The sequence below is a fragment of the Anolis sagrei genome, chromosome 5 (genome assembly GCF_037176765.1).
Source record: "Anolis sagrei isolate rAnoSag1 chromosome 5, rAnoSag1.mat, whole genome shotgun sequence".
NCBI classification, from domain to species: domain Eukaryota; kingdom Metazoa; phylum Chordata; class Lepidosauria; order Squamata; family Dactyloidae; genus Anolis; species Anolis sagrei.
The window spans coordinates 176598568-176613454 of NC_090025.1; positions in this window are offsets into that span (position 1 = coordinate 176598568).

Here is a 14887-nt window from a genome sequence, read left to right on the forward strand (position 1 = left end):
TATGTTTAGTAATTTTGTGCGTGAAACAAAGTTTGAGTACACTGAACTATGTAAGAGTGAGGATCACATTTTTAGGGCCCTTCCCCAAGCCAAATAACCCAGAATATCATGGCAGATCATCCAGAGTATCTGCTTTGAACTGGATTATCTGAGTCCATACTGCCATATAATTCAGTTCAATGTGGATTTTATACAGGTGTATGGAAGGGGGGTGGTATGCTCCCTGTAAATTGCTCTAGCGAGTAATCTGGCCACTGATTGTTGGGCTAGTTGAAGCTTCTGAACAGTCTTCACAGGCAACCCCATATAGAGCGTGTTGCAGTAGTCTATACAGGATGTAACCAGAGCGTGGACTACTGTGGCCAAGTTTGACTTAAAATCATCAAGTTTTTATAGACCAAACTAAACAAGCAAGAGTTGATGCACCTGTTGTCCTTTTGCTTCTGAAGCCTAGCCATTTGATGCCAAACCACCGAAACCACAGACTTTCTGCACCTAAATAGGAAAACATCTGCAGACTCTTATCCATATCCATAAACCAATTTCCTATGCAAGAACTGTTGCAAGCTTAACAGAATACATGGCGTTGTGTAAGCCTAGCCATGCACCCTGAGCATGTGGTCCGCAAGAATACTGGGAGGGGTACAAAAACTGTCCACTGCCCTTTCCTTTTCCACTGCCCACTCACATTATTAAGTAACATCAGAAGATTCAACTTGGGGAGATGAAGAGTAGAAGGAGAACAAGGAGAAGGAGGAAAAGACGCTTCTTTGTGTAAAACTCAGCCCATGACTAGTGCCATGGACAATATGGAAAGCATGGGTGAAGGGATGTTACAAGTACTTTTTTAAACATTAAAATGAAATGGCAGGGAGAAGGTTTGAGGAAAAGAGATAAAAGAGAGTTCCTCAGGTCTGTAAAAGCATGGTTTATTCTCGGTTGGCATCAACCCGGATATGGACCCTGCTGGTATTCCAAAAAACAGGGTGCTGAACAAAAGAATTGCCTTGGTTTATATACCCTTTAAAATAACATGCATGCATCACAATGTGTATCACAAAATTCCACTTTTACATTGTCTTCAATAGCATATTTTAACTTCAACACCTTTTTTTTCTATTAAGCACCTTTATCTAAAGAGCGGCTTATTAGTGTACCATCCTCTAACCCATAGCGCCAGAATGTCTGCTTCCGGCTACTGATAGCAAGAGCTTCCATCCATCTTGAGATAAGCCCTTCCTGAAGAAGCCTCTTGAGAGCAAGGCTCATTAATCTTACGATAAGCCGTGCTTGGTATGTGTCTTGATATTTGCCAGATGCCTTAGACATTCCCTTCCATAGACCCCTTTCTGGCCTCTTTGTGGCATCTAATTTGCAGCTTTTAGGAAGAGCATCTCTTCCCAAGTGAATGTTCATGCATACATACATATCCCTTTGTGATTTCATATATATTTACTAATTCCTATTTCTAATATGGTTACATCCAATATATATTTTCCAATATATGTATTATGTATTTCCATCATGCCTTCATCAAAAAAGGTTATTTTATTCCACCTTCAGTGAGATGGGTTGTGTGCTCTTGCACGCTGGGCGTGAAATAATGTCTGTTTACAGGACGTGCCTTCTGTATGCCCAACGGGACACAGGGGTTGCTCAGCTGAAGGGCCCCTTAGATTTCCCAACACAAAGTTCTATTGAGGCTCAAAATAAGTTCAACAAAGTTCTTCGTTTGGGCTTAAATCTTCAAACAAACGAATTAAACGCTTTATAACCTTGGAAAACTTGGTAGCTTCCTCAATCTGCCAACAAGGGCAGACAACTGGGAGTAAACTGTTCCTTTCTTCCTTAGGGAAATCTTCTGACTGCTCCTTGGGCAATCTTTCTATATCTTGCTGGCGTGAGGCCCCTACTCCCGGCTCCAAGCTGCTTTATGGATAGCCCAAGTGGTCCCTTACCAGACAAGGTTCCTGTAGATCTGCCAAGCTGAAAGGTGTCCTTTAGCTTTATTCCACGAAGGCTGTAGGAACTATCCTGTTGCCCCAGCAAAGGCTGGCTATATTCCCCCAGCAAAAGTTGTGGAACTATTCCTTTTCTCTCCCAGCAGAGCTGTGAGTTGTGAAGCCTTTGTGCAGGTGGGATAGAGAACCCCACACGTCCTGCTGTTAGGCTCCAAACAGTGAGACTAAACAAAAGTCCTCCTTTGCCTCCAAAACCCTGGGGAAAAGGCAGGTCTAAAGACTCTAACGATGATTGCCAGGTTGCTGGCCCTACGACTGCAACCTGGGGAAGCTACCCGATTGCAAAATGGATGGCTTAAATAAATTCATACAAACTAGCAGTGTAAGAAAAAGAGGTTCAAATCTCCTGGCACTGCCGTGCCAGCACAGGTTGCATTAGACACTTTCAAAAAAAGAAGTAGACACAGACTCCAGTACTGGGTTTTACAATAACTACATATATCGGTTACATAGACAAAAGGGGAAATTGCATCAACATTTATACATATACTCTAACATTCATTCATAATTCATTCATTCATCAAGCATTCTTATAATCCTTGTTGGTTAAGTTGATCAGCTTCTTGAGAGGAGGCAGCTGTTCATAATGGTGTTCAGAAATGGTGTTCAGCTGTCTGGCACACCTTTCCTGAGAGAAAAGGGTCCTTTTTATTTAGTATTTTCTGTTGTTCTGAAAGTTGTAAATTACTGACAGACAACTAAAACATGTTGATTCCATCAGTTCCTGGACAGATGTTAACTTTGTATTGTATTGTCGAAGGCTTTCATGGCCAGAATCACTGGGTTGTCGTAAGTTTTTCGGGTTGCATGGCCATGTTCTAGAAGTATTCACTCCTGACATTTCACCTGCATCTATGGCAAGCATCCTTGAAGGTTGTGAGGTTTGTTGGAAACTGGAAAATTGGGTTTATATATCTGTGGAAGGTCCAGGGTGGGAGAAAGAACTCTTGTCTGTGGAGCTAGGTGTGAATGTTTCAATTAGCCACCTTGATTAGCATTTGATGGCCTGACAGTTTTTAGGTGTGGCTTGTCAGCACTTGGGAAATTTCCTTGTTGAGAGGTGACCAGGTGTTGTTTCCTGGCTGGAGTTTCTCTGTGTTTGAGTTTTGTTTTTTATTTACTGTTATAATTTTAGAGTTTTTTAGTACTGGTAGCCAGACTTTGTTCATTTTCATGGTTTCTTCCTTTCTGTTGAAATTGTCCACATGCTTGTGGATGTCAATGGCTTCTCTGTGTAGTCTGACATGGTAGTTCTTAGAGTGGTCCAGCATTTCTGCATTCTCAAATAATATGCTGTATCCAGGTTGGTTCATCGGGTGCTCTGCTATGGCTGACTTCTCTGGTTTAAGTAGTCTGCAGTGCATTTCCTGTTCCTTGATCCATGTTTGGGCAATGCTGTGTTTGGTGGTCCCTATGTAGACTTGTCCACCGCTGCATGATATCCGGTACTCCTGCAGAGTCCTCTTGTCCTTAGCTGAACGTAGCATTTATTGGATTTTCTTAGTGGGTCTGTAGATAGTTTGTATGTTGTGTTTCCTCATCAGCTTCTCTATGCGGTCAGTGGTTTCCTTGATGTATGGCAAGAACGCATTTCCTCTGGGTGGATCTCTGCCCATACTCTCGTGGCTTGTTCTTGGTCTTGCAGCTCTTCTGATGTCTGAGGTGGAGTATCCATTGGCCTGTAAAGACCAGTTTAGGTGATTCAGTTCTTCTTGAAGGAGGTGAGGTTCGCAGATTCTTTTTGCACGTTCTGCCATGGCTTTAATGGTGTAATGGAGTTTAATGGCGTTTTTATGTAGATAAAGATACATTTAGAAATAAATAATTAGAAATAAATATTTGGGCTTTACAGGCCAATGGACAGTTGAAAAGCTGCCCTGAGAACACAGGTGACTACCCGTGTTCTCATAAAGTAGGCATGGGACTGTACAGGATCAAGCTGGGAACAGATGGGTTTCTGCGTGTGATGGTAAGAGGGCAATGTAAGGCACTGCCTGATGGTTTACCCTGCTGCCCAATGGATTTGCCCCACTACCCAATAGATGTCCCGCTTAAGGACCTTCATGTGATGAGGTCTTAATGTGAACTGCCTCCTAGTCTTAATGCGGCTCCAGATTTTGGCATTTCCCCCCTTCAGTTTTCTAGACCACGTGGTATCTTAGGCACACATGCCAAGAGGAAATCATTGGGCAATTAATAGCTCTTCTCACAAAAAGGAAGCTCATTTTCTCTTGCTCAAAAAGTTTCAGACAACATAGCACCACTTCTGCTTTTTGTCACACCCAATTTTCTTGTCTCTTAGCTGCGGTTGAAACAAAAAGGTCACATAGATCAGAGACATGCAGAAAACATCTGTCTCTTTATACTTACTGAAAACAAACGGATGCTATGCATATAGAGAACCACATGTATGCATATAGGAAACTTAGCATACATATGCAGGATATGTAACATCAGCCAATTAGCACACCATGGAACAAAAGTATAAAAAACAGCTATTGATAATGTTTGGGAGGACACACTTGCTTTATGTCTAGCACACACATACTCCTGGTTTGTGCAAACTTAAAATAAAAAATCTTGGTTCTTCCCTCCTAACTTTTCTCTTAATTGACTTGGGAGACTGGTGCAGCTTTGGGGTATCTAGAACTTAGGTGAGTTTGAGTTTAAAATAGCAATCTCTAGACTAGTGATGGGCAACCTTTTGAGCTTGGTGTGTCAAAATTTGCCCAAAAAATTGAACATAACTCAGGTGGGGTGTCACTTTGAGAAAAAACCCTTAATTTTGTGATATTTATAGTATAAATAACAAAAAAGTATAATTGCAATATATAACTATATTTAATAAACCAAAAACTAATTATTTAACTTACCTGCTTAGTGCAAATTAAGATGGCTCCCGCTATTTCTAATGGCGGGAAATGGCACCCATAGCACAGGCCCTCGCCTCTCCCAGCCCCCCCTCCCCCACTTATTTCAGTTATTATGGTCAATTAGAAATCCATGACACCCCAGAACAGTACATTGGATGATAGTTGCTGTGGTTATGTGGTTGCTGGCAATGGCAATCACAGGGCCCCAGAGATGCGTCCCCCATGGCGTTCCTCTGCTCCCTACTCTGCTGGCTGGAAGTGAGTTCAAAGATCCCCTAACAACCTAACTGGAAGTCCCAGAACTAGATGCTCTGTGCCGGAGTTCTGTTATTTTGGCCTACAGACCTCCGGCACAGAGTGTCTACACTACACTACAGCAAATGTTTCACCCTTGGCTACTGTACCTAGCTGTGCGGGAGCCAAGGATGAAACATCCTTCTTGGCATGAGGCGCCATGCTTCCCTGTATGCGGCCACATATGGCCGTGTGTCATCGAAAATGGCTACGCGTGTCAGTGCTGACATGCATGTCATAGGTTCGCCATCATGGCTCTAGACTTCCACTTCTTTTTTTTACTTTTGTTTTCAGAAGCTTCACCTGCTTTGACCAATGATGTCCAAACCTTCCGGATGGCTAGAGTTGGGAAACACAGGCGTAAAAGATCAGATGCTGTTGTAATATAACCCCCACGAATATCGGTTTGGTCCAATGGTTGAGGAAACCCCAAAGAAGGCAGTATTTGCTTGTTGAATTCAGAAGGAGAGAAATCAGTGTAGCTGGAAGGAGCGGTAGTTCCCAGGATTATTATTATATTTATTATTATTAACTTTATTTGTACCCCGCTAGCATCTCCCGAAGGACTCAATGCACCTTACAAAGGCCAAGGCCTCAAAACACAACATAACAATACAACACCTAAAGCAAATTAAAACAGTTAAAGTATATTAAACAACAAACAATAAACAATACAACAAAACACTATAAAACTGGGCCGGGCCAGAGTAATGGGTACAAGGTTAAAAGTGCTGATGTGACAGGTGATATGTAAGGATTATAGGGTAAGTGCAGTGTGCAGTGTGTGGCAATCTCAATTCTAGTAAAGTGCTTCTGGGACTTGTTGTTGGAGATTCCTATTCTGGAAAGGCACATCGGAACAGCCAGGTCTTCAAGTTCTTTCTAAAGACTGCCAATGTAGGGGCCTGTTTAAGATCTTTGGGGAGGGTGTTCCAGAGTCAGGGGGCCACCACAGAAAAGGCCCTGTCTTGCGTCCCCACCAACCGCACCTGCGACTCAGGTGGAATCACGAGCAGGGCCTCTCCAGATGATCAAAGTGAGCGCGTGTGTGTGATTTCTGATTAAGTTCAAAGTTTCTTAAATAGTTCCATGCCTACTCAGAGTGTGGAAGGTAGACTGAACATCGCTAACAATTTTGGGGCTTGTCCAGGATCGCAGCCCAGAACCGCTTTTCCATATGTTTTTGTCGCATTGCCAACCTTTCCTACATGAGTTGAAGTTTATTCTTTCAGACAGACAAAAAGGACATCCTCTGAATATGATTAAATTCCATTTTATTTAGAAGTACAGAATCTGTGTACATAGGCTGTTCCTGCTGAGCAAAGTGAATAAATCATACATGCCTGTGCCAGCGTCATATGATCAAAGGTGAAGCAAAACTCACTCATACGTATTAAGTCAGTGGTTCTCAACCTGTGGGTCCCCAGATGTTTTGGCTTACAACTCCCAGAAATCCCAGCCAATTTACCAGATGTTAGAGCCGTAGCAAACTACTGGAAGCGAGAGCGAGCTTGTGCTCGAGCTCGCTCCGAAGCCCCGCCTTTTCCCCCCCCCGAGGCTGCTCTCTCTCTTGCTAGTGTGCCTGTTTTCCCTTGCTAGGGAAGCAATGCGAGTGTACTCTCGCAGTTGGCAGAATTCAACTGTGAGCATACGCTCACATCCTTGCCCTCTGCAATGGAAAACAGGCACGCTAGCAAGAGAGAGAGCAGCCTCGGGGGGGGGGGGGGAAAGGCGGGGCTTCGGAGCAAGCCCGAGCGCAAGCTTCCTGTAGTTTGCTGTGGCACGAGCGTATGCTCACAACGCTGCCCTAGCAAAGGGAAATAGGCGGAGAAAGAGGCGGAGCATTGCTTGTGCTGGCTTAGTTTGCTCTCGCAAAATCCTAGTTTGCTACGGCTCCTAGGATTTCTCGGAGTTGAAGGCCAAAATATCTGGGGACCCACAGGTTGAGAACCACTGTATTAATTGGAGGGAGCAAATCAAGAGTTCCAACTTGTTTTTCTTCAGAATTACTTCAACAAGTTCTACCTTCAGGTTGCAAGTGGTCGGTTTTGGGGAACTGAAACCTCAACTTATTTATTTACTGATTTATTTACTATATTTGCATATCACTCTTCTCAGCCCTCGGGTGACTCAGAGTGGCTCACGATAGCAAAATTCAATGCTTGAAACATCATAAAACAGTTAAAAACAATTAAAACAATAGCATTACAGCAATCAATTAACCATCATAACGTCTCATCATCATCTCATAGTTAAAATCAAGATCCAGTCTCTGAATTGTTCCATATTCCTATATTCGTTACACTGCCTATTCAAATGCCTGCTCGAATAACCAGGTCTTCACTTTCCTCCGAAATGCTAAAAGGGAGGGGGCCGATCTAATTTCTGTAGAAAGGGCGTTCCACAGCCGAGGGGCCACCACTGAGAAGGCCCTGTCTCTCGTCCTCGCCAGACGTACTTGTGATGCAAGCGGGACCGAGAGCAGAGCCTCTCCAGACGATCTTAACATCCTAGTTGGTTCATAGGGGGAGATGCCATATTCATTTGGTTACCATAAATCAAATTCAGCTTTGTGAGGATTTGTAAAGAGTGCCATGATGTGGTGGGTTAACTGGAAAGACATGTGTCGGCAGCTGATTGGCTGAGCATGCCAGGAGCCAGAGTTCTGATTGGCTGCTGTCTCTGGCTTGCTGCTGAGACAAACGGTTTTAACTGCCATTTTCCACTGAGAGGGTGAAGAGAGCACTGAATGGTAACAGCCAGTCTGGAAATGGCTGCCAACTCTCTGAAGCCTGATCATTTATAATGCATGAGGCACATTTAAAAGTATCTAAAAATTCACACATTTAAAACTATCTAAAAATTCACACAGAGAATACAGGGAATAAATAGTCATTTATTCCCTGTATTATTTGTGTGTATTCATAGAGTCTGCTGTATATATTGTTGCCCTGTTTGACCTTTTGAACTGAAGTAAAGATACTGTTACCTGTTACACAAGCCCAAGTGACATTTTATTATACTGCAGGGTATATCTTGGTTCAGAAACTGTGGTAAAGCTTCTGTTTATTTACATTTACAAACCCCAACAAGCTTGACAACAGTTAATAACAACTACGTCTACATCAAAGCTCCACCATTAATAGATCATATATCTTGGAGCATTTTTATTTGGCTAGTCATGTATACACATCCCATAATAACCATGTATTTAGTTACTATGTTGCACCTCACCTTGAGGAAAAGTAGGAAACAAATTATTATCATCATTATTATTATTATTATTATTATTATTATTATTATTTCTTTATAGAAATTGTACCTGGAGATGTGTTGTACTAATATAATGAGCTGTGGCATACAAATGTTCATACACTTTTTAAGACTTGCATTTGTTGCTATACTGACTCATTGCTAGGTTTCTTATCTATATTTTTCTAGCTAGGCTTTCCATTATCAGTCTTCTGCATTCCTCTCTTGAGAAGAAAATGTAACCCAGCGCCAGGGAGTGATATCATTCCAGGAGGTTTGGTACAGGGTAGAACAAACTTGCAACTTTCTCTTTCTGCCAGATATCTTTTATCAAAACATTTCATCCCAACTGGCTCTCTCAGAATTGACGATCTCAGAACTCTAAAACTTCTGTTGTTTGTTAGACAGTGTAGCTGAAATAGAGTTCACAGTTTGCTGTAAATCTGTGAGGATGAAATGCTCCAAAATCTACAACTACCCAGTTTAGAAAACAATATTTCTCAGAATCCTACAATCCTCCTGAGAACATGAAGAATACATGAGATAATTTATTTAAAAAATGCAACTTCTTCAAGGCTGAATAAAGAAAGCAATGGCATACCTCCTAGCGTTCTTCCTTACTGGATGATGCTGAGAGGAGTTGCAGTCCAACAATATCAGGAAGGTGACACTTTGCCCACCCAACTATAAGGCACAATCTTTTTGTTTAGAAGACAGATTAAAGGAAATGGTAGATTTATATTATGCATGGGATAGGAGGGATGAGAATAAGATCTTATCCAGATCTTATTCCTGGCTGATTCTGGTTAGCTGAAAGTGAAAGCTGGTGCTACTTTCCAGAGGTACTTAGCAACTTCCCCGCCATCACCACCACCACAACTCAGACTGGGACCATATTTAGCTTTCCTCTTTTGCTATATGGTTCTGATCTGTATTGGCCAGAGGGAAGAGAGAGGAAGAGATGATAAGCTGCCTTGAATTCCATATTGGGAGAAAATTAAGATGAACTCGAAAGATATACTTGAAGTTTGATGCTGAGCTAAGTATGTGGGACAGAACTAAAACCATCTTTTCCTGAGCACAGACTGACTCGTTATAAACCAAAAATCTATGTTATGGCTATGGCCTTCTTCAGGCAAACATAGGACAAAAGATACACATTCAAAGTATTTCCAAAAATAACCAGAATAATATTGCAATCATGAGTTTGTTTGTTTTCGTGTCAGGAGCAACCTGAGAAACTGCAAGTCGCTTCTGGTGTGAGAGAATTGATTGTCTGCAAGGATGTTGTCTAGGGAATGCCCAGATGTTTGGTGTTTTACCATCCTGTGGGAAGCTTCTCTCATGTCCCCACATGGAAGCTGGAGCTGACAGATGGGAGCTCACCCTGCTCCCCGGACTTGAACCGCCGACCTTTTGATCAGCAGTCCTGTTGGCACAATGGTTAACCCATTGCACCACTGGGAGTTCCCTGCGATCACAAGTGACAATATTAAAAATAACAGTAGGAAAACCTTTGAACCCCTTCCACAATATATGCTTTAAACTGGATTATCTGAGTCCACACTGCCATATAATCCAGTTCAATGTGGATTTTATACAGCTGTGCGGAAGGAGCCTCAGCGTTAATGCAAACCTCCTGGTTCTAGGTAGGATGATTATCAGTGATAGTTTGGAGAGTGGTCAATATGCATAATTTCTAGGGGACAACTATGTGACATTCTGTTGCAGTAAACCCAATAAAGTACAAATTGTGTGGGTACTAAAAGGTTGCATTGGTTGTCTCTTTCAATTCAAGGCCTGAACTGAATTTCACAATTTTGGAGGAGAGTGAGCATTCCAGCCGTGGACAGTTGGTAGATTGAACATATACTGGGCTGAGCTGGGGTAGGATGAGGGAGAATGGAAATGCAAATGGTTGGTTTTATTGTTTTTATTGTCAATTGCTGTTAAGTCAACTTTGACTTACGGCAACCCTATAAATGAAGAACCTTCCAAGACATCCTATTATTGACAGATTTTGCAAACTTGGGGCTGTGGTTTCCTCGACTTCAGTCTAGAATTCAAAGGCATAGCCTTATTATCTCTGAATCGTGATGCAATGGGAACTTGTAGCACCTTTAAGATTGAGATAAACAAATATATGGAGAATAGCAGTGTAGTGGTTTGGGCATTGACTATAACTCTGGGAACCAAGGTTTGAATCCCTGCTCAGCCATGGAAACCCACTGGGTAAGCTTGGGCATGTCACATTTTTTGAGCCTCAAAGGAAGACAAAGGCAAACCTACTTTGAACAACCTTGCAAACAAAATCATAGAATCATAGAGTTGGAAGAGACCTCGTGGGCCATCCAGTCAAACCCCCTGCCAAGAAGCAGGAAATGTCCTGCTGATAGGTTCTCTTAGGGTCAAAAACAACTTGAAATAACAAAAGGAGGAGGAGAAGGAAGAGAAGTTTGTATGTACATATGAAAAGAATGCTGAGCAAATTTGCTGAGTGAATGTTTCCAGGTAAGGAGCTTTATCTCCCTAATGCACCTCTGCATCTGACAAAGCTCTATTGAAATGGACGTCATGCTGAAAAAGGAAAAACTACTTTGGCAGGTGATCATCTCAATATTGTTTTCTTTGTGAGTCAAAGTACAGCCATAATATCTCCCAGCTCAGTTTGTTACTAAATGCCTTCAGGTCATTTCCAAAATCCTAAAGCAAACCTATTATAACGTTTTCCTGGCAAGATTTGTTCAGAGTAGTTTGGATTGCCTTCCTCTGAGAATGAGAGCACGTGACTTGCCCAAAGACATCCAGTATTTTTGAAGGCTCCCATGGGTGAATGGGGATTGAATTTCAGTCTCCTGAATTTAGATGCAGCACTCAAACCACTATAACCCCACACACTCAGTTTTACTTACTTAGGCGATCTCTCGTTGTCTGAGTAAGATTGTCCTCCAAGTTCGGTGTCCTGGTGGTGGGTACGTAGTTGACTGTGGAGCCCTCTTCTTGACCTGCATGTTCTCCTGTATAGGACATCGCCTTCCAGGTCGAAGGTGGTCCCAGTTGGGGTTGGCTTGATGAGCCTTCCTCTTGACACATTTCTTTCTTTCGCCCTCCATTCGTGCCTCCTCAAATTCTACAGCACTGCTGGTCACAGCTGACCTCCAGCTAAAGCGCACAAGGGCCAGTGCTTCCTTGATTCAAGGCCGACCTAACTAATTCAGTTAGGCCGGCCTTGAATCAGGTTCTAGGCCAGTGGTTCTCAACCTGTGTGTCCTCAGATGTTTTGGCCTTCAACTCCCAGAAATCATAACAGCTAGTAAACTGGCTGGGATTTCTGGGAGTTGTAGGCCAAAACACCTGGGGACCCACAGGTTGAGAACCATTGTTCTAGGCTTATTATTGTGGCAATAGAATCATAGAATCCTAGAGTTGGAAAAAACTATCCAGTCCAACCTTCTGCCAAGAAGCAGGAAATTGCATTTAAAGCACCAATAGAATCAGGATAGTCCGAAGAAGGTTCAGACAGTGTCAACAAAGCAACTAAGGAGACTCAAGAAAACACAGAGATTAGTGACAAGATATGGATTGCCCAAAATCACAGTCTAGGAGGAAGATCTGGGTTCAGATCAGATAAAGTCCTACCATGCCATTAGTGAATCAAGTGAAGGAAAGCCAGATAGGAAGTCAATGATCATTCAAATGTCAGAATCCAGCAGAGAAAAAGGTGTGTCAGGAACTCTAGGAACATGCAAACACCAGGTATGAATGCATTGATTGCAGCTGCTCCTGGCAAAGTTAGATGTTACTTGGTTCTCCACTCATGAATATATGGTGAGTACGTGGAGGGAGGTTCTGGCTTTCTAAGGTTCAATGGAGGATGTCACATGTAGTTTCCAGAACTTGAAAAGGTTCTCACTTCTACCTTACAGACATATCAATGCATGTATGAGCTCACACACGTGTCTTGAGAGAATCCTTGGTAACAATACAAAAAAAAAAAACATAGCACATGAATGAAGGCTATAATGTTGCAAATACTAATGAAAGAATGTGTTATCAAGAAATTGACATGCCCCCCTCCCAAAATAATAAATTAAGTCTCTGGAGCATTTTGTGAATCTATATATTTTTACTGGCTCATACAATAATACTAATAATAACAACAACAAAAACAACAACAGAAAATCACACAAACAGACTGCAAACAGAGGCACAACTCTGTGGCCCAAATGATTCATTGGAACTTATGTCAGAAGTACCACCTGTCAGCAGTAAAGAACTGGTAGGATCATAAACCTGCAAAGGTAGTAGAAAATGAACACACACAAATACTGTGGGACTTTCGAATCCAGACTGAAAAAGTTTTGGAACACAATACACCAGACATCACGCTTGTGGAAAAGAAAAAGTTTGGATTATTGATGTCGCCATACCGGGTGACAGTTGCATTGAGGAAAAACAACAGGAAAAACTCAGCCGTTATCAGGACCTCAAAATCGAACTGCAAAGGCTCTGGCATAAACCAGTACAGGTGGTCCCAGTGGTAATGGGCACATTGGGTGGCATGCCAAAAGATCTCAGCTGTCATTTGGAAACAATAAACATTACCAAAATCATGATCTCTCAACTGTAAAAGGCCACCATACTTGGATCTGCGTTCATCATTCGAAAATAATCACACATTCCTAGACGCTTGGGAAGTGTTCGACTTGTGATTTTGTGATATGAAATCCAGGATATAGATCTCATTTGCTGTGACAGTAAAATAATAATAACAACAAACACCTTTATTTATATTCCACCCTATCTCCCCAGAGGGACTCAGAGGGACTCCAAACATAAAAAGGCAAATATTCAATGCCTGAACCTAATAACCTAATAACAATACACCCATAATAACATAACATAATAACAATACATCCATAATAATATAATAACAAAAATTAACAACCCAGCAAATTGTAACTGAAATGTTGGGGACCCCCGCTCGGGGTCCTTGCAGAGTTCGTCGCGGAGGGTGGTAAACGACGAGAGTCTAGTCTCCTGAGGTAAAGCAAATCTTGTTTATTTCTTCACGGCTGTGGAGAGACGGACAGCCAGGAACAACACAGTGTTCCCTTCTCAAGTGGCTGCCGTTTCGAACATCTCAGAGTGAGGCTTTTTATATCTTTTGACAAGCAACTTAAATCATGAGCTTTAGGCAAAAGGTTAAGCTTTCCATACATGGTTATATGTTAAAGTTTTACATCCTCTTTTACTTTTTGCTGCTTCTGCATTTTCCAAATAAGGAAATAAGGCAAACAAACTGCATATTACTCCTTCCAATGTGGGAGGGGGCTTCTCCTTTTACACAATATTTGGTTCTTCTTGACCTACTAAGCTTGACCTCCTCGTTATTCTGCTGATCCTTCAACCTTTTACTCTTATTCAACAGACTTTAGACACTGTGACTTGTCCTGTCTTGCTAAATAACAGGAAATGTCTGTCTCTTATATTTATCTCCTTATTCCTCAAGAAGGAAGAAGGGGTATATCTTAGTTTCATGTAAAAGCAGTTGATATACCGTATATTCTGGCGTATAAGACTGCTTTTTAACCCAAGAAAATCTTCTCAAAAGTCAGTGGTTGTCTTATATGTGGGAGTAGTCTTATACATGGGAGTCGTCTTATATGCTGGAGTAGCCTTATGCATGGGGGTCGGCTTATATGTGGGAATAGTCTTATATGCCAGGAGTCATCTTATAGAGCGGGTCCTGAAACTTCCAATCTGGACTGGAGAACCTGTAGTTGCTGCATATTGTGGGGGGAGCTCAAAAATGGCAGTGGCCGCATCCCTGCTGTATGCAGCGACTGTATGAAAGCATTAAGGGTGACGCTGTACAGGTATGGTAGAAGAAAATTCATTTATCAGGATTTGTGGACTTAATGTGGTCCCAATGGTGAGGTGAAGGGGCGCCTCACCGGGAAGGTGTAAGTGAAGGGGAGAGCAAGTTGCATGAATTTCTTAAATTCCTTTTATAGGCAGAGATGTCTGGCCTATGGCAGTGTCATTCAGCTGTGCTCATTCCAAAACCTTGCTACTGTTGTAAACATACCCGCTTATCAGAAGCTCTGTCCAAAACAAAAACCAACCAAAGTCCACAGTCCAAAGCCAAGAATTACAGTGTTTTGCTCAGAGGATTAAAATCTAATGAGAAATGGAATGACAGCATCTGAGTATATGTTCCAATTACAGAGGAAGTAGAAACTGAAAAATTATGTGCTGGAGTCCAGGCAGACATTAATCACATAGGAGGAGTCCTTGAGGGTCAAGGACTCCAGTATGCCTACAAGTTACATACATCTGCAATTAGAAGCATGAAACCAAATCAAAACGGGGAAGCATGAGCCACTGCCAAGGTTCAAAGTGCATAAGCCGAAGTGGAGATCTCAAGTTCTCGGCTGAATAAAG